The 23203-nt window shown below is 37.0% G+C and overlaps 1 long non-coding RNA gene across 2 annotated transcripts in view; it reads right to left on the reverse strand.

The window, feature by feature from the left end:
- Positions 1-22919, reverse strand: part of LOC139827363 (uncharacterized) — a 39520-nt gene extending 16601 nt beyond the window's left edge. Inside the window, exons 1-3 of one of the 2 annotated variants that reach the window (XR_011737891.1) lie at positions 22706-22919; positions 22406-22542; positions 19145-19202 (exon numbers count right to left, since the gene is read on the reverse strand). This is a non-coding gene — a long non-coding RNA (uncharacterized lncRNA). Of the gene's footprint in view, positions 1-19144; positions 19203-22405; positions 22543-22705 lie in introns of those variants that run through there. The other variant, XR_011737892.1, reaches the window with a different exon arrangement.
- Positions 22920-23203: the final 284 nt, after the last annotated feature.

Raw genomic sequence — 23203 nt, forward strand, 5'->3', positions numbered from 1 at the left:
CCAGCTTCTTGGGTTCTTTTTTGGTGTCATCTGGTTGTAAAGTCACATGCAGGCATCAAGTTTGTGCAAGCCTATCCTTAACGTATGTTTGTGGGGGTTTCATTGAAGCCTTATATGTACACTTCATATCTACATCTGATACACTTAATGCTGTGACGTTCATCAGATGCTCTTGTGCCAGGAAAGGTTAGGCTCAAGCTATGCCAGTCTTGTGGGAACAGCCCAAACTTATTACCCCACAGTTCCTGATAAGGCAAGCCCTAAGTGAAGGACCTGCTGCAGTCTTCTCTCCCTCAGCAATAGACTGAAGGGTGCTTGAGCAAAGTGAAGGTTACTTGCCAAGCCAAGGAGTAGTACTACAATGTGGTACGTGCACAGATGTTTTTTTCTTTATTTTCTTATCTCCGTGCTGTGTATTTTAGGGACAAAGAATAACAGCTTAGCCTAGAGAATTTCTTTGGGCTTGCTCTAAGTAGCTTCTTTTGCCTGGATGAACAGGAATGACAGACATCACACCCTTTTATGGGTTTACTTGTTTAGTATGACTCGTGAGAAACAGAATTGCAATCCAGAAACACAGTAAAAGAGAAGAGTGATTATGTACATTCATCCAGACAGAAGTGAAGATAATCTGTGTGCTTGAATAGCAGTCATAGCAGCCTAAATTACTACCGTCTTTCTAATCATAACTGAAGGGTAGAAGCAACGCACAGAACCCAGTGAAATCTACTTCAGTGGTTATTCAAAGAAAAACAGCCTTGAATTGATCGCGTACACTGAGAGAGCACTCTGATAACCAAACTGTAGAGCTACTACCAACTAATGCTCAAATTAATATAACTTCCTTCTCATAGTAGAATTACTGAGAAATTATTTTTTTTAGTGGGTTAATTTTGTGGGGTTTTTCCCATTTGAGAAAAAAAATAGTCACTACACAGAGAAAAGCCAAATCAAGTAGATTTTAAATTGAGGGGAAAAGAGAGGCATGCCTAAAAGACTGTCATATCGAATTCTGGCATAAAATCTGTGTCTTTATATAGATTAAACATTCTGTAAAGAGACAGTAAATTATAAAATGAAATGGAAGATGAGGATGATCAGCAGATGTAAAGGTTTAAGCCCAGGGTGTTCCTAGAAACACAAAACTGACACCTTCTTGCCAGCACAGTTGGTACACTTTGTACTTCTGTCATTCTGGGACGAGGAACATCGCCGTAGGCCTTTCTAGATGACTGAAACAAAAACAGATTATCTAACATAGTGATGTAATATTAACACGCTGTAAAGGATAATTCAGGCAAAGAGAAGACTTCTTCAGGTGACTCTGGTTTCCAAAAAATAATATCCTGCTGAATAATGAGAGACAACTCTAGGAGTCACACTGATGTTCTTACTCTTACTTCCATCGTGGAGGGATCTAATGAACCTTCAGTACGAAGGAGAAAATTTGAGACAGGTCCCACAGAACCTATGAGCACAAAATATTTCCAGCTACCAAGAGACCTCCAGTATTTAAGCCTCTAAACAATACCGTCTGTGATGCTCAAAAAGTAGGAAATCAAAATAGTGAAAACATACTGAAATTTCTCACACAAGAAGCTCTGAACCAGTTTCTACACCTGTGTCTAATCAACTGTAACTTCCTGGAATAAACAACACTGGGAGATCCACTGCAGCACAGCTGAGCGTAGAGTGAGTTAAGTGAAAGAAAACCAGGCCTCTTCTTAACTATATTTTTGGAGCTGACACTTTCGGCATCTAGAAATGTTAATTTTTTTATGCCAGAAATCATCCACTTAACAGATTAGAGTCACTGTAGGAGCAGAGTCAGAACTGAGGAAAAGTTTTTGAGGGTCAGCGTGGAACCTGGGCTGAAGGTAGGTGGATGAAGCACACAAAAGTAGCCAACTATCTGTTGAACCAGCTCTATTCTGCAACATCTGAGCATTCGTAACTAAATAACTTGTCACTCTCTAAATCTATTGCTTTTTTCCACTGCTGAATTATGCAACATCTGAAAGGAAAAGGAGAAACTGAGACCTGCAAAGACTGAAAGTGTTTCCTGCCAATGGACAAACAGCCTCAAGCTTTTGATCTGGATCAGGTGAGTCTTGTCCTGTGTGTCTCATGACTTATAGGATAGCTTGGTGCAGCTTAGTCTGCTTTCCCTTCATCTGGCATTTTCAAAAATATCTTAATTTTTTTTTTTCTCTTTTTGAGCTTTATGATAGATCCTTGAGCAGGAAACAGCTATGAAAGATGATTTTACAGCCTTTTAAACACCACTATGTATCATGTTTGGCCATGGAGTATGCCTGTAGACTGTGCTCATTATGGCCTCTGCAAAAGGTCTAAGGAGTATGATCTGGGAAATGGAATTAGTCCTTCTGTTCTCTAGCACAGTTCTTATCAGATCTGAATCACTTGTTTTTTTGGCATTGAAAGGGTGGAGAGTCCCTAGATAGAAGTGAAAGTTATTGTTATAAAATGGATAAGAAAAATCTAACAATGGCTTGGTTTATCTCCATATTATTAAGAGACTAAAACAGCAGGGCAGGGAAGTTTTCCTCATTTGCCAGTAGCCAAACTGTGGCCAATTTGGATTCTCTTCTTCTCTGATGGAATCTCTGCAGCCACATTTCAGGCTTAAAAATCACTTAATTTTTGTTTTGTAAATGCTTATTTATGCCTTAAATGTGCTAAATGAAGCATTTTAAAACTAAAGAGAAGATTTATAAGCCTTAGAGATGATCACAATGACTGGTGCCTTGCCCAGGAGAGCCAGCAATTTAAATGAGTTATTGGAAACATCAGTTATTGGACATGACTGAAGAGAGCAGAGCAGACGGAGTGGCTCCAAATCCTGTTGCATAATGGAAAATTTTGTACAGCCAATTCCAACTGTGAAAAGGGTAAAATAAAAAGCCAGACTAGGTTTATAAGCATGTTAAAACCAACCTGCTTACTTTGAGTTTTGTGTTTCAGAAATGAAAGACTGACTTGTTGACTATAATAACAGTTAGAAGGTAAAAATCACCATGTTCCTTTGAAAATAGCTCAGACTTTTTATGTGTATTTGATCCAGGGTGAAACTCCTCTATGTTTGTATAAAGACATGAGTACTGTTTTCTCTGGAAAACAGAGAGCAATTTTAAAATACATTTTGTCCAGAAGAAAATGTCTCACATTTAAAAGGCAAAGTATGGGATGCCTGTCATTCATATAAAAATTGATTAAATCAAAATCATTAACAAAACATGTCAAATTTTGCATTTTCAAGGCAATATGATTTTCCACAGTTCTCTTAGCAGTATATTAAACGTATCATTTATGCCTACCAGCCTCATATGTTAGATGATGTAGTAACTGGTTCAAGCATCTTGAACATTTTGCATTTAGAGTACGAGCAGCACATAATTTAACAAGTGCCTATGTCAGCAGGGAAATCTCCATTGAAGTGAGGGTCTGATCACACTAGCAGTTAATTTTGCAACTGTTTTCATGAATAGAAATGCTTATGGTTATGCAAGCCTCAAAGCTGCTTCTATTCAAGTCACTAGGACTATTGGAATCATTGAGACTTCAGCAGAAATAGAATCTAAGTCATTATTATTTGAGCCGCCAGCAATTCTTGAAATGCTGGTGACTTTTTCTTTTCTGTAAAATGAAATTTTTGGAAGAGTGCAAAGTCATTTGGACACACAAATTGGACAAATTTTTTTGTAATGCAAGGATCTGTCCTAACAGGATTTCATGCCCTTGCTGACCCACAGAGATATAGCAGACAGTATACTTATTTGTTCAAAAAGAACATTGATTTTAAGAAGGCAGTATATGATTTTACCAAACATCCACATAGGACATTCTCTTTACTTTATGAGGATCAGCTGGCCTGAGATTGTAATGCAAATGCAAATGTTGATCTCAAATTGAAAACAACAATAGTTTAAAAAGGCTGAGGTAGTTTTTGATGGGGTACCGATGAGTTGAAAAAACTTCCCCCATCATTTCTTCCTAGGCAAGCGAGCTAAATTTAGCAAATAAGCTGGATACAAGGTTCTCCATGCTTGTCAAAATATGATGGCAATTAAACTGGCATCTCTTCTATACCTCATTTTTTTAACAGATATATTTTTCAAGGCTTTGACAGTTAAAAACTATTTAGATTATTTATGACATATCCAATGAGTTAGTAACATTTTTTTTATTGCATTGCATTTTGCATAATATAATTTGTCACTACTTCTTTATTAAGCTTGTTTTATATTCATAGTTGTCCCACAACACTATATTTTCGTCTTTGTCAGCTCAGAACTTCATTATGAAGGATGAGGTTTTATCGTTTCCTAGTGATGCAAATATCTACAGTGAATAAGTGTCATTATGCAGGAACAGGAATTTAGTTTTCCTCCATTAAGCAGCCAAGCTAATGACTCAACAAGTTTATAGCCCACCACAAAATTTGATAGCTTGGTGTGAGATAAACAAATGATGGTTACATATTTATACGAAAACGAAAGTGGCTTTTTGGGTCTGATGTCGTACTTCTCTCATTTAAAGCCTAGACTTACATTTTCTAATTTAAAGAAGGGACGTTCTCATTTATACCTTAAGATGAGCAAGCTTGCTATTCCTATATGCCTGACATGACTCCTATATGACAACACCATCACAGGGAAACAAAAACACATATATAATACTTCATGACCAACTTTCAAATACCATTGACATCCATGGAAACATCCTTATTTAATGGCTTTGAATTCTCACTATTTTTCATTATATGCAGAAAGAAGGCTATTCAGAATAAACATTAGATCCATTAGGTGAAGATGATGTATGCCGTGTTCTCAGCAATGGAACATTTCAATCTGGTTAACTACTCAACAATGTTTCAGGGCCAGTGGACAACTATATAGGCAAAAACACTGCAAAGCTCTTCCTTTTCTTTATATAGTCATCTTTAAGTAATTAAAAGAATATGACAAAAAGATCTATTTGACTGTCTAATGCATCTCCCCTGCAGTACAAAGTTGTCCCCATGGTATATTTTTTTCAAATGCTTTGCCTAATCAAATTCCAAACACGTCCAGGCTTAAAGCTTTCAGCATTTCCCTTGGGAGACGGTTTCTTAATTTAAGGGATCATGCTCTCAGGATTCTTATCCAGATATTTAGCTAAAGGTTGTTTTTTTTTTTTTTGTCCTTAATTTCAGCCTATTTCTCCTGGGGACAGATTCCAAGCTGTCATAAACTGTCAAAGCTTCCCTAATTTCCTTTGAGTTTGGACAATGTACATCAGCTGAGAATCTGGTCAGGGTTTTCCCTTCCTACTATGTCAATGATTCTTCTCTCTGATACATTATACTATTAATCATCACGCTTACAGTTAGTCATTGCATTCTGTATTTAATAACATTTTCAAATCCTGCTTTCTAATATTGTATTGCTTGCTGTGTCAATCATTGCATCCCATAATTCACTTATTAATCCATACTTCATGTAGAGATTAAAATCAGCTCCTGAACTAGATGAAACTTCTCCATAGTGATGGCAGGACAGCTGCCATGATCATAAAAGAGGATTGTACTGAGGGCAATGAAGTAAGATCCTACTTTCGATTAACTTTGTGCTTAATATTTCTGTTTACAGATGAAGGCAAACAGAACCAATAATATATGTTTCTGTTGAGAATTTTCTTTAAAAAGGATAAAAACTCCTCTGCTTCACATCTTAGTATTTGTAAAAGAAAGCTGGTTGTTTCAGAACAACTCCATAGTTCCAGTGGTGCTTCTTACCTATTATCTGTTGTGTGGCCCCAACACAGTCTCATATTACTTGCTGATATAAAATATAGACCTCTCCACTAGCTTATAAATCCACTAGTTCTGCAATGGATGGATATTTTTAAAATAGCATGGGAATACTATGACTGAACTGTCCCAAGCTTATCACTCACATTTTCTTCTTTTGTAGGGACTGCTGTTATTTTCTGGACTATTGTGTCACTGCAGCAAGCTCCAGAAGACCAAACCACACCAAACCACACCAAACCACACCAAACCAAACCAAACCAAACCAAACCAAACCAAACCAAACCAAACCAAACCAATCTTTTCCATTGGCAGAATTCCCTGGTAATGAGGTTCTGTTTAAGAGATATTTTGAAGGCAGACAACGTTTCCTGTTTTAAATGAAATCCCAGCTCTCCTGTGCCTTTAGACATGATAAACTGAGCTGAAACCAACATTTCTTGGTATTTCCCAAGCCAAAAGAAAACAGTAACCAGACCTTAATCAGCTAAATTTTGCTCCACCAGTTCTCAGCCCATTGAGACCAGTAAACAAAGGCTTTTTTCTTTTCTTTGCAACATTTCTTAGACAGTGAGAAAACAAGAAAGCTTTTGAGTATTGTTCAGCATATATTAACTTTTGGTAGTTTATTGTTCAGATCACTTAATGTTCTGCCATGATCCAGGCCTGACTGATCTGTTATTTCTCATGGAATCTATTACGTTTTACAATGGGCACTTAAGAAGATGGCACCTATTTTTGTAGGAGTGTCTATGAGGCTGTCTTCCTGAAGACCTGCTGTGCTGCTAAGTGCCCACTCTTAAATTGTGACTCATGTAAAAGTCTCGAGCCCAGCATTTCAGGCACTAGTCATCTGTGGAAACCCGGCAAAGCGGGATCGCTGTTGCCATATGGTCAACCTCTTCGGAAAGTCAGAGATAGATTCACTTTTTGAACAAAGCACTGGTGCACCACAGAACAACCTGTGACAAACTTTTTTGTATGTCCTAAGTAAAGTTATCACTAGCAGGAGCTTTGTGGCTACATTACGTATTAGAAATACTGCAAAAGCAATGTCTACAAATGATAATGCTGTACAACTCGATGGTCCTTGAGTGCCTTGACCTTGCTCATCTCTAACCTCATACTTACAGAAGTTCATCTATAACAGGAGTTATTGTGATATTATCAAGGCACAACACATTTTTAAGCAATGTTCACAGTAAGGCAAAGTTTCTCTTTCATTCTTTGAACTTTTTCAGCCATGTACCGTTAGTGCTGGGATATCAAACAGTAATTCAAGGGCCTGAGAAATGTGCCCTTAACACGTATGCATGCCATTGAGAAGCATACTACATAAAATTTCAAACTATTGCTTTGCTAGCTTCTAGTGAGCAGTAGATCATTTGATCATGTTCCAGACTGTAGGCTTAGATTGGTGGCGTTCTTTTTGCTACATTAGAAATAAATCTCCCAGGTAGAATGCATAATGTTAGTTTTTATAGAAAGAGAAAAAAAAAACATGAACTAGTTCACAAGTTGGCTTTCAGTTAGTTCTACATATTAACAGTCACAAAAATGAGGTTTGTGGCCTCAGGCAATGTATTTAATCACTTCATCTTTCCAAGTAGCAACCCTATTTTTGCTTCCCTCCAGGCACACACTCACAGGGCAATCATGTTGAATTCTCAGTTCAAGTATGAACAGTTAGCTAAGCTTTTCTCTCGACAAACCACATTATAGAAAATTTAGGGAAAATCAGGCAGTTATTGAAAATCACAAAAGCTAGATTTTGGTAATGTGATAGTTCTAGGGTTTCAAATAAGAAAATTAAACAGTTGATCAAGACTAATCCATGATACAGAAGTCATGCTTGATACCATCTTCCAATAGATGTTACAGACCCTGAGTGACAACAGTCCCAAATCTATAGCTAAAGGTCAGGAGTCCAAATATGGAAGTTGTAAATGCAATTAGACTTGTTTTAGCAGATAGATGATTGATGTACTATAACTGACGATCTGGCGATGATACCTCCAATTCACGTTGAAATATTAGTGAAACATGCCCACTGATGATACTGTTCTGGGCTGGCAAAGATTTCAGTGTCTTTTATTTCAGAGAGTTGGATTTGTTTTTCATAAGAATAAAGGAGGAATATTGATATGTTATTTTGCATCACAGAGAGTTATCACCTATTGTCGATGCAAAATAGAAAAGAAACAATACTGTCATGCTGTGTGTCAAACAAGTAGGTAGGAACAACTCGTTCTGAGCCCTCTAAAAACTCCAGCAAGGACCAAAAAAAAAATTCTCAGCAGTTTTTGGGCCTGGGCCAGATTCACTTGAACGGCAACGTAATTATTTTGATTTTCTAGTATTTCATTTTATTACAGTATGTTGTAAGGTAAGAATAATTGTAAGCAAAACCTTTGTTTAATAATGTGAGAACAAAATATAAACTTAGTAACACATTCTGTATGTGTTATTAGTTAACTTCAGTGACTTTTTTTTGTATTACAGAATTATTGCTTCCCTTCTATTGACTGAGAAATCAAGGCACAGAAAGACCATCTGATATTTTTCAGACATGCAGAGCTTCCCCATCTGAGTAAATTGTTGTCGGTCCTGTTCCCATAGGTCAAGTGCTCAGCTCATTAAAATGTTCCACCATCACAATTCAATGACCTTGTGGGCAATCTTTGCAGAGGCTAATGACTTATTTAACATTGACATTGATCTGCCAGGTATGATCTCTTTGAGTTAGAAGATCTATAAATACGGCTTAATCATTCAAAGGGCTTAATTAGCTACTGTATTACTGCAGTTTTATGTTGTTGTAACATTATTTGGTTTATTTGAGTTTACTGAAGAATCACACTGTGATTTAATATTTACTAGCTAGTCTGTCAAGCACCTCAGGCTCATTAGACCCTGCTTTCAGAGGTGCTGCTATCTAGTGCCCATGGCCTGCATGAACGTCACCTTGGGCTGGTGGTGAGTCAGAATATTCTATATCTTGGCATGCGATTGTGATGACTGCATGCACAACAGGTCTAGACCAGCATATATGTACATAGATACTAATGAACAAAAATAACTCCACATGCAAACATTGGTATTTGCACATGTACCTACACCTCTGGAAAACTGACCTACAGATATGGCTTTTCTTTTCAAAGTCTACGGTCAGGGATAAGGGAGATTGCTGTTCTTTTCCTTAAAGACTGCTGTCTTCTATGTGAATAGCCAGAAAAACTTTTTCCCATCTACCTTTGGCAAAACTAAAAATATGCAATTGTGTTCATAATCCTTATACTTCAGTTATATTTCATGGTAATATTTGCTACTTAAGTATTATGCAAGCTGTTCCTAGTTTAATGACTGTTTGCTCCTGTTCACAAAGTTTCAAGGTTAGTGCAAGGTCAAGCTGCACTTTGCTGAAGAAGCCGGTTATAAATTTCGCTAATGTATTTCATAATGTGATGTTTTTCTGATCACACTGGTGATTGTTCTGGAGCAGCAAAAGGTTAGCTGGGCACACATGATACACTGATTACTCCTGAATTCACTGTCTTCATAGATATAATATAGAAAATGTTACTCCTGTGTCTCTCTTTCTTACTGTTGTATTTGAACTAAAAACTGAGTTTATGTTTAAACATAACTAAACTGCTTTAGCCTGATGGCAATTAAATAAAATAGGTTTCCTTGTGAGAATTTTAGTTGCTTTTGGTAGTTTCCAGGGACAGCTGGAGTGAACATCTTCTGTTAGCTATTTGCTAATTGATGGGTTCTTGATTATTAGCTCTTCCTATTAGTCTGCTTCTTGAGGGTAGCTGAGTGGCAGACACTTGGTTATTTAGTAAATGGACATACAGCAAACTGAGACTTTGTGAGTTTGCGTGGAGCAGGGCAGAAGTGGCTCCAGATAAACTGGGAGCAGCTCTGGTGGCTGTGGGTCACCCAGCTCAGTCCCCAGCCTTGACTGGATAAATCAACCCTGGAAAAACAGAAACCATGACCCAGATGGAGCTCTGGAGGGAGGCTGCTGCTGCACAGGTCTCAGGCAACATCAGTCTCATGTATCTTTAGATCTCTTTTATGAAAACTGAAAAAAACTGAGCACATTTCATAGCATGAAGGTTATCAAATAAAAACAAAACAAAACACACACACACACAAAACCCAAACAAAACATCAAAAGCAAAAATAAACAAGCAAGAAAACCTAGCCCCTAAAATAAGCAAAGGGTAAGCAGGCAAAGATGAATCTGTTAACTCTATCTTCATATACAGAGTTCTTCCAGGCCTTGTATTTTTTGTGTGAAATGTTATTCTTCCCCATCATTGTGCCAAGCCAAAAGAAGTACAAAATTGGAAAGTACAGTATGCTGTCATGCTTGCATCTTGCAAAGCTAATTCTGAACTAACGGTTGCTCATGCCCTCACTTGTACATGATAAGGACAGAACAGAGGGAGGTGGCCAAGATGAGAAGGGTCCTTGGGGCACACAATTTGTGAGTGATGGAGCATGGACAGACAGACTTTTCTGCTAGATGCTAACATTTGCACTCATTTCAGGGAGCCCAGTCCCTGTGAGAAGCAGGAAACATTAATTCACTAAGTGGCCCTTTGCCTTGCCAGTTTTCCATCTCTGATTGTTGTTCAATGGTTCAGGACCAAATTAATTATTTTAGACAAATGGTTACTTTTATGCATGGTAAAATAGTTTAAAACATTCTGTAGGCATTTTTGGATGCTAATGGTCATTCATTTTCCCACTAGCAATAGTGATTCAACTGACCATAGTGATGATAAAGGGCCGAAATAGTTGATTAAGTTAATAATACACAGGTTGAAGTACTTCTAAGTAGTGTTCACGAAATAACAGATGTCGCGTTCTGACCTGTCTGGTGAATTGCCCATGAATTATGAAGAATTCTAATAAGCCTTGATAGGGTAGGCTGTACACACCAACACAAGCAGCAATGTGACAATTGGTTTTATGATCACATCCATAGCATAAGAAACAAGCCAAGTGTCAGTAAAAGTGTCCAAAGTTTTTCATTATATTCCTGCCTTTTAAATATTTACCTGAAATGCTGCCTTCATTTTCAAATAAGGTTTTGTAGGATATTTGCCTTTATAATTTGTATTAGATATTCCAGAAGTAGGAAGAAAAAGTTGTTTAGGAGAAAGAAAGGAGCATGTAAAGTGTAAAAAAAAATTGGCAATGCCTTCCAGGAAGACACATGCTAAAAGTAGCCAGGTATGAGGCCAGATCAGTGATCAACCAGAAGTGATGCTGGAACAGCAGCATATGCTTACATACTCACTGCCACAGCTCTGTGCAGCAGGTACCTGTTTATATAACAAAATTTCTAACCCGAATGTTCACTGAAAGAGCTCTTTGAATTTCTTCCCCAGTCACATGTGATGTACGCTCATGGTCAAATGGTATGCAGCTGGCCTTGCACCTGCGAGTGCCTGTGAACCGGTGGAGCCAGGTTGTGAGAAGGTCCTCTTAGAACATCTCACTGACAACGGCTTGCACTGCCTCAAGCAGAAGATCACTTGCTGCACTACTGGCTTTCTGTCATCATTGCTAAGCATACCCTGAGAGAACATTTTAAGTTCGTGGTTAAGAAAAAAAGATGTTAGCCTTGACGTGAAATCTTGAGCTGTATTCGCTGAACCAGAGAGTACTCTTGATCCACTAGAAAAAAAAATTCTCAAGGTTGTAAAACCCAATAGATTACAATTAGATATTGTATTCTAAATAACTTCATCTGGAAATCCCTATACATAAGAATAGAATTAGCTGAAGTATTGCTCATAGGCCGGTTGTAACCTGTGCTAGTTCCTCTCAGATTAATAGCATCTTCATCTCTGAAAGAATATTCATTATCATTAATGGGTTGGATTCCAGGCTTCTGCCATCATTGCATTTCTGATTATTGAAGACTCATAGAGATACATGCTGTGAATAATCAAACTAACTAGGCTTCAGCCAAAGTTACTAAGATCTGAAGTTACGGACTTGGGTGGTCTGCACAAGCCCCATTTAGCTAAGATTTGAATGGATTATTTAAATTTTTTATACTTTGAACTTAATTTACAACAGAAATCAGTACACAGTAAAATATATTAAAAAATTATGTATGTTTTGGAGCATATATATATATGTGTATTAACTAGTCATGAAGGCTTCAGTGTGTTTTTTTTACATTGCAGTCCAAGGCCTTTTGCAAGTGGACAGCTCGAAGAAGAGAAGTTCACAAGTTACATTTCTCTGTACATCATGATAACTTTAGCTAAATAAATAGTTATTTGTACAGAGATTTTGTTTAACCAACTCCATAGGGGATTCAGTCGTGAAATTTAGATCAGGCTTCAAAGCAAACTCATCTCCAGGCAGAGTAATTTACTCTAGTGCTCTAGGCTCCATCTATATGCAGTTAGAAGTATCTAATAACTATTGTGTTTCTTACCCATGTAAACATAGCCCTTTTTAATACAAAACAAGATAAGCTTATGGGAATTGACTGTTCATATTTTCTTTCCTATTACCTGGGAACTGCAAGTCTTTAGTGACTTTTAAAAGTAAGTTGTTAAATTTCTCTTAAGTCTAAAATAAATAAGAATTTACTGTCTTCAGTATATGCATTTTAAAGAATTAATGAAGATTTAATGAATTAATTGCATGTGTCATTCACATTAAAATATGCTATATATTACCCATAGCTATTTTAAAAAACACATTTCAAAGTAAAGTAGTTAAAGCTGTAAGTTAGCCGAATACAAAGCTTTCACTTAGCTCCCTTGTGTACACAACATAGTATTTAATTACAGAATCAAAATAGTAATTGCACAGAATAGTAATACTGTCTGATTAAAGAGCTATTCAGCTCTGTTTGCCTTTTTTCAGTACGTGGCTCTGTTGCCATCCCCAGCAATGTTCTAAGCTCTCCGTTGCCAGAGAAAGCCTTGACAGTAGTGAAAAGCAATGCCTTTTCCTCAGTCACAGCTTCAGTAATGGAACAGTTGTTTTGGCTGTAGTTTAAGAAAAACACAGAAGGGGCTGATACCTGTCATGAAGAATATTAACCAGAATGCATAAAAGTTGGCAAATAAATATACAACAAGGTCTTATGACTATATCCAATACTTTAACAACAAACATGACTACGAGTTGTGACTGCAGTCTATTCTCTGTACACAAATTTTTGGCTCAGAATTAGTAAAGCCTGTGGTGAGGATGTGGTTTTCTAACTTCAGAGCAGGAAGCCAGGTCATGGCTGAGATAATTAAGGGAAGCTCTTGAGTGAGGTAGTAGACCAAATTAAAGCCCAAGGTCTTTACCTTACTCTAATACAAGTATTCTTTCTGGTAGAGAAAAAAAAAAAGAACCCTAAGTTTTTCCACAGAGCAATGTCAATGGTCAATGTTTAAGTGGGATCTGGAGCACTAAGCAGCCTGCACCTTTGAAAGACAGTTGGAAACTGCATCTGTTTCTGAGCTGCGGGAGGAACACCAGCCACCTACCAGGGGAATCCTCTCTGTTTGCCATCAAGGGTATTGCTGCTCAGGTGGCATGAAAAGTGTGCAGAGCAAAATGCTTATCAAATGAAGGGCCTTGCTGTTGTAGCTCAGTCAATTAGAAGTGCTGTTTCCTGGAGAAGAACCAGTTTTTCTTCCAAAAGAACTAGAAGTAATGTCAGTATCATAAAGACTGGGAAGCTATAAACAGAATGAACTATTATGTCAAAAATGAATCTACACGAAAGAAAGAAAGGAAGAAAGAAAGAAGGAAAGAAAGACAGAAAGAAAGAAAAAAAGTATTTTTTTACATCCCAAATACAGCACAAATGGGCAAGTTGCTGTGTTCTGTTTGAACAAGGGAGACCTGGATCTTAGGTGATATTTGTCATCATGGCAACATCATCTTCATATAAAGGTACATATGAACCATTATTTCTCAAGGAAAAAGCAAGAAGATTGTGTTTATTTGAGGTTATTTTTTTTTTTTTGGGGGGGGGGGAGGGGGAAGAAAGGGAAAGGGAAAAGGCAAAGGAAAGGGAAAGGAAAGGGAAAGGCGAAGGGAAAGGCAAAGGCAAGGCAAGGCAAGGCAAGGAGGAAAATAGAAATGGAAAAAGTAATCAGGCAGTCACCAAGACAGAATCAAGATGGAAATTTGGCCAGCACTGCTGAGTATTACCAGCAAATCAGTCAGTAGGTCACTTGTCTTTTTAAAATGATAAGTGAGGGTCATGGGCCATGGCAACAGCAATTTGCAAGCACTGCATGAGGAACATGCCTGGTGCCTCCCAGCCCCAGCTTCAGGCTGCACACACGGATGCGGTGTTTGTACTTGTGCACATGCAGGTAGGCCAAGACACATTCAAGTGTTCCACAGACGGAAGTAGGCTCAGGTCCGATGAAATGTCCCAACAGACTTGAACCTAGTCCAGAGGACAGAATATCCAAATTAAATAGTTAAAAGGTTAAATTATTGGAAAAACATAGTGAGGGTGGGGGGTTGGGAAGAAATAGTGGAACAAGGAGGCAAAAAGTACTTACAATCTTAATTGAAAGAAAAAAAAAAAGGTCGAGGTTAAACCTTATTTTGGTCTATATTTCTAAGCACTTTAACTTTCCCATGGTGACAGAGCAAATCATATATTTTCACTGTTGTATATGCACAGAATAACTCCCTCCCTTTCCTTGTCTACATTTTCTCTCCCCACTTACAAAAATTATCAAAAGAGATGTATTTCCTGTGCCAATCCTCCCTTTTTCTCTTTTCGTTCTGACAATCTTTTGTAGATTTTGCAGGCTATGGCTATATTTGTCTATATTTGTCATTTGTCTCAAAGCTTTGACATCACAGACCCTAAGTTCACCTCATAATATCAAATTCAGTCATGCTGCTTTTCAGCAAAGAGAACTCTAATGATCTCATATGCCTTTGTGCTCAACTGTCATCATCACTGAGAGCTTTTCTGGTCTCCATGGCTGTCTGTTTGAGCAAAGAAAATACCCAGGCCGTGTATTTGATCTTTTATTTAACTCTTTATACCAGTCTTCACAAAAAATGTTTCATTAGACAACATTGGGATAATGCAATCTGTCCTGAACTAACTTGCAAGAGCTTTTGATGATCTTGAATTTGGCAAGTGATTATTGAGGTAATGCAACTGTGGCTGTCAATATATAAAAAAAATTACTAATACCCGTATAAACTATTTTTTAAAATCCCACACAGTCTAAGTACATGTAGGAACATAAAAGAATTCCCTCCAAAACTGGCTTTGCTTGTCTTCAGCAGAGTCAGCTCAAATATGCATGAATTACTCTGGAGATATAAAATTCCAGCACAGGCCTTGAATAGGTACTCTTGAAAATCCCCAAATATTTCCACAAAATGTTGAAATATTGGCTGACAGTCTAAGAATGAGTGAGTTAAGGTGTTAATCTTGTGATTCCTCTGTCAGCTATAGCATTAATCTGGTACTAGCAACATGTCAAGTTTTGCTCAGAACAACCCATCCAAAACTGTTGCATATGATTTCCAGTTCACATATCAAGTTTTGCAGACTTTCCACTTCTGCATCACCAGTTTTTCTTGCATTATTCAGTTCCTCCAGTTAATGGCTATGAACATGTTGTACATGCAAGAGAGTATGTGTTATAGCTTCATTTACTTCATGCCATGTCTTAGTCATTTTTAAATTTAGATTTTTTTTCTAAATGCTTTTCTAAATTTGTGTTGATGCCTGGTAAACAAGCTGTGAAGGATCAGTCACCATTAACACAATCTGTCTATCCTGCACCAGAGAGCCCTTGAAGGGAATTTCCAGCATGACACTGCTGAGTGTCTTGTCTTTCTGGAATGCTACAAAGCAAATTGTAAACAGTATTCACTATGCCAGCGCAAGCAACAGCTTTGGTACCACTTTCTGCTGAATGTACTTCTCAAAAATTCAGAGAATGGTGGTTGTTTAGGAATAGTAGGCTCTGTTTACTTTCTTGCGTTAACACACTGGTTTTCCCAAAAACTTATATAACATATTAGCTCTATTAATTGCATTATTCTATTTTATAGCCTTATGATACGAATAATTCCAAAAATCATGAGTTCAGTTTTAACTCTTGACTTTCTGTTCCAGCTTCCATAGTTTGCAGAATGTTCCTAAACAGCATGCCTTTTCTAAGTAACAATGATTCATCATCACCCTCAAAGGTGTCAAGCTTTATGTCTGATCCACTTTCATACAAATATGGTTTAGCATATTTCTGGTGAATTCTGCCTTGGCACACTTTCTGTTCAAGATCTGGCACTGATGACTCAACCTCACAGTCACTTCTTGGCTTCACAGATAGTTATCTTATCCACCTTCAGGGAAACTGTGTGAACATCTGCATATCTGCTTTTGTATTGTTCTCCTTCACTGCATGTGATATGTCTCTGTTGTAATGACTCTTGAGGATCAGATGAGTCATGCTTCTGAAGACCCTTTTTTCTCTAGATGCTTTCATCACCTGAAGAACTAGTGGGAAGTTCCTAATTAAAATTGTCATAGTCTTAAGAGGGCCATACACCACAAGGAAGAAGATTGCCTTTTTGACATAGATTTTGTATGGGACAACACGAGACTCTGACCATTCTATTTCTTTATTTCATCACCATTTGAACAGGATGATTCAATAACTGAAAGCTATTATTTTTCACATGTCGTGTTTAAACATAAAATGGCTATGTCTCAGCTGCAGGACCCAGAACTGCTTCCTCATTTTGAGGTTTGCCCATATAAGAGCTTCAGCTCCACTCCTGCTCCATCTTGTGATGGGGACCTAGAGAGTCACCAACCTTTCCCTGTGCTTTGATTTTGTGGAGAGGTAAGTTGGGGGTACAGGCAACACAACTGTCGTGATAAAATCCAGTCAGCCTCTCAGTCTAGATGACCAAGATGTGGAAAGTGCATGCCCAGCCACCCATCTTCTGCACAGCTTAAACAGAGGCCACCTGCCTTCTTCTGTTGTAGTGCTAGAATGTGTCACAATTTAGACAAATCTGAAGTGGCAAGTATTATTGTGCAACAAAAGCACTCTTATCTTCCACAGTATTTAAGTGTTTCCTGCTGAGTTACCAAAACAAGTTCAATACTTAACAAACAATCCTAGAATTCTTTTTTTTTTTTTTTTTTAACTTTGATGTCTACCTAGTATATCTGTCACGAAAAATCAGTGTCACTTACAAGCTGTAGTGAACTTTTGGAGAAGAAAAGGATGTTTGGGGGATTTTTACATGAATAATTTAGCCTCACTTCATCATTCTCCTTACGAGAGAATGTCTTCTCTAAATATTTGGCAATCTAATTTATTTTATAGTATATTATCACATCAACATTGCAAATGTGTTAACCAATCTTTTTGTGCCATCATATTCAGGAATTGTTAATTTCTCTTTACCTCCAGTCTTCTTCAGCCTTTAGAGTTTCAGCTTCCACAGAGGGATGGTGGTTTCAAACTTGCGGTTGATACCTAGTTTCCTAAAGGATCCATTCAAACCCTTAAATGTAGGCACAGCTATTATGTACAAATCCAGAGATGACACATTGGTCCTTTGTTGGAGAGAAATGGAATGTCTGAAACTTATGAACAGGGTTTCCCCAAACTGTGGCTCAGTGCCAGAGTTTCAATTTCATTGAGAAAATGTTGATAAAGAATAAGAACAGGATACCAGCAACCCAGCCCAAACCAAAGCAAAATTTTTGTTCTTCATGCCCTTCAAAAGTTCAGAGCTGGAACCCAATTTTACAGCTTTTGTTTGATGCTGCAGACAGGAATAACACCTAAACATCACGAGATTTAAGAACTGTTCTCCACCTCAGCTCTTACTCCTTTTCTTCATCTCTGCTTCAGAAAACAAAGCCTTTAACACAGCCTTGAAAATACTTTGTGTCTGTTTTCAAACATCCAGTAAAGAACACATTAGTATTTGTCAATTATCATCTTTCATCTAAAAAACTCAAAACAATTAAGAAAATGTGTAATACTAAATGTACAGAAGGAATTAATTGTTGAGAATTATTTGCATCTTATTAATGGATAAATCAAGACACAGGTACCTTCAGCAAGCTGATGGCAACGCTAAATCTGGACTGTTCTGCCCTCCATCCTCTGTTCTAACTGTGCAATATACATAAACTATGACATTATGAAGTATGAGAAACTTCAGACAATGAGGGGAATGCTTTTTGGGAAAAGTGAACTTCATTCTAGTATGCACGTGTTTGGCTAACAACAATTTTAACTATAGAACAGTGAACCGTAAACTTATGCTCACATTTTACTGCTAGCATTGGGGTTGCATAGGTTTTTATGGTCCTATTATTCATCAGTTAGCCTAACATAAGTTGCAAATGCATAGCTTACCTTTAGTTTTGCTTTAGATTAAATATAGGCATTCAATATTTGTTTCTACCTTCTCATTTTTCATTAAATCCATGCAATTCTTTAAAATTTAATAATGTGAGCTTTTTGCAACCATTTGAGAATCTGGGTTATGTAGTTAAAACACTGTGCAAATAATTCATGTGATCAGACTAATATAACTTTAGTGTTACAGTCACTTCAAAAAATTTGAGATTGTAATTCATCTACCAGGAATCTATACCCAATTGTCTTCACATGGTCCTGGGTGACTACTCCTTATATAATGAATGACTCCAGAAACCTGTTGTTACCAGAATACATTACAGTACATAAAATAAATTAAGTTGCAGTTTTACCGGACAATTTTCTTACTACAATGTCTGTTGGAATGTGGATTCTAGGTTATGTGTGTATTACAGCATGTGTTGTTTACAGTGCAGAGAGAGAACTCAATAGCTCAAGTTATGTGTGAAACATCTTCCTGAGAGATACAAATATGTGGAATTTATCTCATTAATGGAGAAGTTACCTCATGAGCTGAGCTGCACCCAATGGGTAATGGGACCACTACTATCAGGTGAAGATTTACTCTGAGGGCAATATCCTGCCATTGATTTTCAGGCATCATTTATTTATTCCAGAGGATATTTTGTGTAATATCTGATTGTCTTATACAGTCCCTACTTTAATGTACAATTGTCAACTTAGTGCTATTGTACAAATTACTTTTCTGGTGAGAAAAGTAAGTATAGTCCATTCAGTAAAGTTTTGATTATTATCTTTCATAGGAAATTGTACCTTATACTGTCTGTTTTAAATACTCTTATATTATTTTATCCATATATACCTTATAAACAGACAAGAACAGGTGGCACAGAAGTCGAACATGTACAGTTGTTGCCACACATACTTACAGACTACGAGTAATTTCTAAGTGGCTGAAGAAACTGAGATGATTTCAGCTGCTTAATCTAAAAAACAAAACAAACAAACAAACAAACAGAAAACAAAACAAAACAAAACAAAACAAAACAAAAAAACCCCAAACAAACAATAAAACCAAAACATGCACGTCAGAGGGAAAATATTCGATTCAGATAAAACAACAAAAGTTGATCAGAAGGTCAATAAGGAACTCTTGTTTGCCCTCTAACAATACAAGAACAAAAACATTTGATGAAATATAAAAGCAATACACTTTTACACAGTTTGTAATTAACCTGTGGAACTGGCTGTCATGAAATATCAGTGCACTCAAGTGTTTAAGAGCCTTTGAAAAAGATATGACATTTTATCAGAATAATGAGAACACCCACAGATAATTTAGTAAATAAAATAATATTTTGGACAGGAGGCAAATTTTCATACTTTGTAATATTCACCAATTTCCATTTAAAATATTGATTTTATTTTTTTTTCTGGAAAGATCTTTCAAAAATTCTCTGTGCATTTCACAGTTAGTTTTGTAGCACCCACAGCCAGCCAGACTGTGACAACAATTGTGCAGTGTTGCATAGTGACTAGATGGTCCACTGGCAGTGTCCTGGACTCATTGTATCCAGAGATACCAGATTCCCACACTGTGTAAGATTATACTCTTTGTATTACTGTAAAGAACACAGATTCCTTCTGGAAGACTTTTCAGGCTCTAATTTACTATTGGGTTTACATTTCTATTATTTTCTGGATTTCAAAATTTAATTAGAATTTGAAATGGCAAAATTACTCCTTAGAAGCCAGAAGGCTCTATTCTAGAGTCTTCATACGTGCAAGATTTTGGCCTGTTTTGTTTGATGCTTACTACAAGGAAAATAATATTTCACTTTTTCTTATCAATACAATTCACTATTTTACCTATTGTGTCTCTTACATTTTTTTCATGTGGCTTTCTCCTGTGACTATTATTACTCTAAACTTTTTCTTACTGAACACAATGGAAGCTTTATTCAGTCCACTCTCTCTTTCCATGGTGTTTCATTGTCTGGTTGTTTTGTAAAGAATTGTAAATGAGAGAAACTGTTCATTAAAATAATCTTTTCAGTTGTTACATCCTTCAGTGCTACAAATACACATACACACATACAGAGTCATGCATTGTACCTGCAGTTATCAAAATCAAAAATAAACTTTCAGAAGTCTGCTATATCGCTACATAGAGATATCAAGTTTTTTGCATTTTTTTTCTTAGTAAAAACTAAGGGTAGACAGGAGAGGTGAGCAAGGGAAAAAAAATAGATTGACTACAAAATGCAAATATTTTTCCTTGTTGAGCAGAAGGGTAAGGGTTTCAAAAGTCATTTTGGAAGGTGAAAGGCTTGAACAGCCAGCCAAAATTACTGATGTCACACTTTTTTTTCTTGTTGAAGCCAAAGGCTTGACCCTTAGCCTTTCATTTCCCAAGAAACTGACTTAACTCCAACCTATTGAACTGTTCTAGAAATGGTTGTCTAACAATTTAATCCAGTAAAATAATTTGAATAACTAACTAGGAACTGGACACAGAATGGGCCTGACCCCTTAAGCAGGGTTAGGATGTTTGCCTGTTGCACAGGATGCCTGCAGGTTTCTGACTATGACTCCAGCTTTGCCTTTTTCTCTGGTTTGTTGGCTATTCTGTTCCTGGGAAAGAGATGCTAAGGTCTTCAAAGAACAGATGCTAAGCTGTTGCTCTGATTTACCCTTTTTAAAAGTCCATTTCTAATGACATTTTATGGAGAACAGATTCCTAAGACTAAATGCCTGTCTTTGCAACTTTGTTGCTGTTTCTTAACATCTCATTTATTCTGAATGTAAATGAGAGTATCTGAGTATTTGATGAAATTATCATTGAAACGACATGTTCTGTAACCCCATTAAATCTGCATTTTCAGACAAAAGTATTCTGTTGGAAAATTCCCAAATGGCTTTTATAGTCAACACATCCTGTTTTCTTGTTTTCTCTTAGAACACCTAAAATAAAAACAAACTGTGCTCTGTATTTTATAGACTCGAGCTCTATCCCAGCATTCACAATCCCATATATTCATGCCCTTCTCCTTGTAGCTTATGCATTCTCATTAATATTATATAGAATAACCTTCAAACCTAGCATCCAGATAGAAAATACCGTGGTCAGATTCTACCAGAAGTTTTAGTTCATTCATGATCTTAATACAATTAAGCTGGTTGAAAAACTGAGTATGTGTTTATGCAAACAATTCCTCAGGACCCAAACTCTTAAAATGTCCTGGCAAATACTGTGTCAATGTGAAGCTACACAGCTACACAAAGGCGTGAGCTGTCTGTGGCATAACACCTCCCCCATATAGGATGTTGTCAACATTCAGTTACACTTTGAACAGTAAAGGAGGTACATTAATTTAGGGTGATGGCAGAAATACCTCTGTCAGCAAGACCTAGTTTTATATTTTGCAGTTTTTTGAAAAAAAAAACTGTTGTCTCATCTGTTGTCTCACTATACACAAAATTCCACCAGTTTGCAGGAGTTAAGTACTACTGAATATGAATACAGTGGTAAGGTTATGTCTGCTATGAATTTGGAAAAAAAAAACAAATAAATGCTTTGTTCTTGTCTCTGCCATTTCCTTTGGAAAAAAACTGAGTCTTCTTGATCATATGTAGAACTAAGACCACATAATTGGTCAAAACCATCCTTCTTCAGCTTGTCATCAAACTGCCTGTTGTATAAATGCAACTGGGTACAGGCAGATGGACAAAGATTCTCCCAGGCTCTGCTGCTGCCTCTATGGGGAGTCTATTTAGAGAAAGCTTCCCGGGGATGCTCGATTAGCTTAAAACCATATTGTACAGCTCTTCTTTTTGTTGTTGTTGTTTTTGTTTTGGTTTCCAGTTAAAAATCTTCAAAAGCTTTTAAACAACAATGGGGCCAGGAAAGATTGTTGTCTGGATTTAAAAAGCAGAAAAATCAGCAGAGAGTCTCCTGTACGCATGATGTCTTTCATTCTCTATTTCCTGCATTAAAGCAATTACTTAATGGACAGAAAGTTATTTTAAAATCCTTTAGAGTGTGAGGTAGATTACAGAAAAATCTCCCTAAGCAATGGAAAACAATGTATAAATAATAAGAACATAATCATTCCCTTTAATGAAAAACCGCTCACAAGGGAGGAAAGATGTGCATGCATATGCACTAAAATTAAGTCATCCTACTTACATGCTCATGTCCCCGTGAAGCATGCTCTTCAAGCACCATTCTGAAGCTTGAATGCTGCTATGCTTCATGATCCAAGACATATGTAGGGGGAAGACAGTGCTGTACTTGTGTCAGCTCATTTTTGGCAGCTCTCCTGACTACAAAATACAAGAGGAAACTTCATCGTGCTGTTTCTGTTTTGACAAATTCTACAGAAACCAGAAATTTCTCTCTCCCTCCTCCCACCCTCCCAAACCTAATCAGTTGCAAATCCAAACAAAGAAGACCCAAACCAGCTAAGGAAACCTCATAGTCACATACTTGAGTACAGGTGTAAAGAAGGCTAAAAGAGTTTTATTCTTCTCCAGCAGCTTGCATTTGGATCCTTTGGTATGCAGTCCTCTGCACAATTTAAGGCAGATACAGGCTCTGGGTACTCATCTCAGATGTGAAAATTCCAGCTTTAAAGCCTCTTCATATCAGATGCAGTAGATTCAAACATTCAGCAGCTTTTCTCCATACAGTATCAGTAAGCAGTTTCTGGCTGTAGGTAGAGAGGAACCAATAGACAACACAGACTATTTATATGCTTATCAAATTACATTTCTGCCCATCTATCTATCTATCTATCTATCTATCTATCTATCTATCTATCTATCTATCTTCTTCTAACTGTATAGTTTCCACTGTTATGAAATATCATTTAATGAAAAAAGAATTCCAACATTGGCAAACAAAAGTGACAAAAACTTGGGATGAACATGACAAATGCTACCTGCTTATCTTCTAGCCAGAAAGTTTGGTTGCCAGTATCAGAAG

This window comes from Patagioenas fasciata, chromosome 2 (genome assembly GCF_037038585.1).
Source record: "Patagioenas fasciata isolate bPatFas1 chromosome 2, bPatFas1.hap1, whole genome shotgun sequence".
Taxonomy (NCBI): Eukaryota; Metazoa; Chordata; class Aves; order Columbiformes; family Columbidae; genus Patagioenas; species Patagioenas fasciata.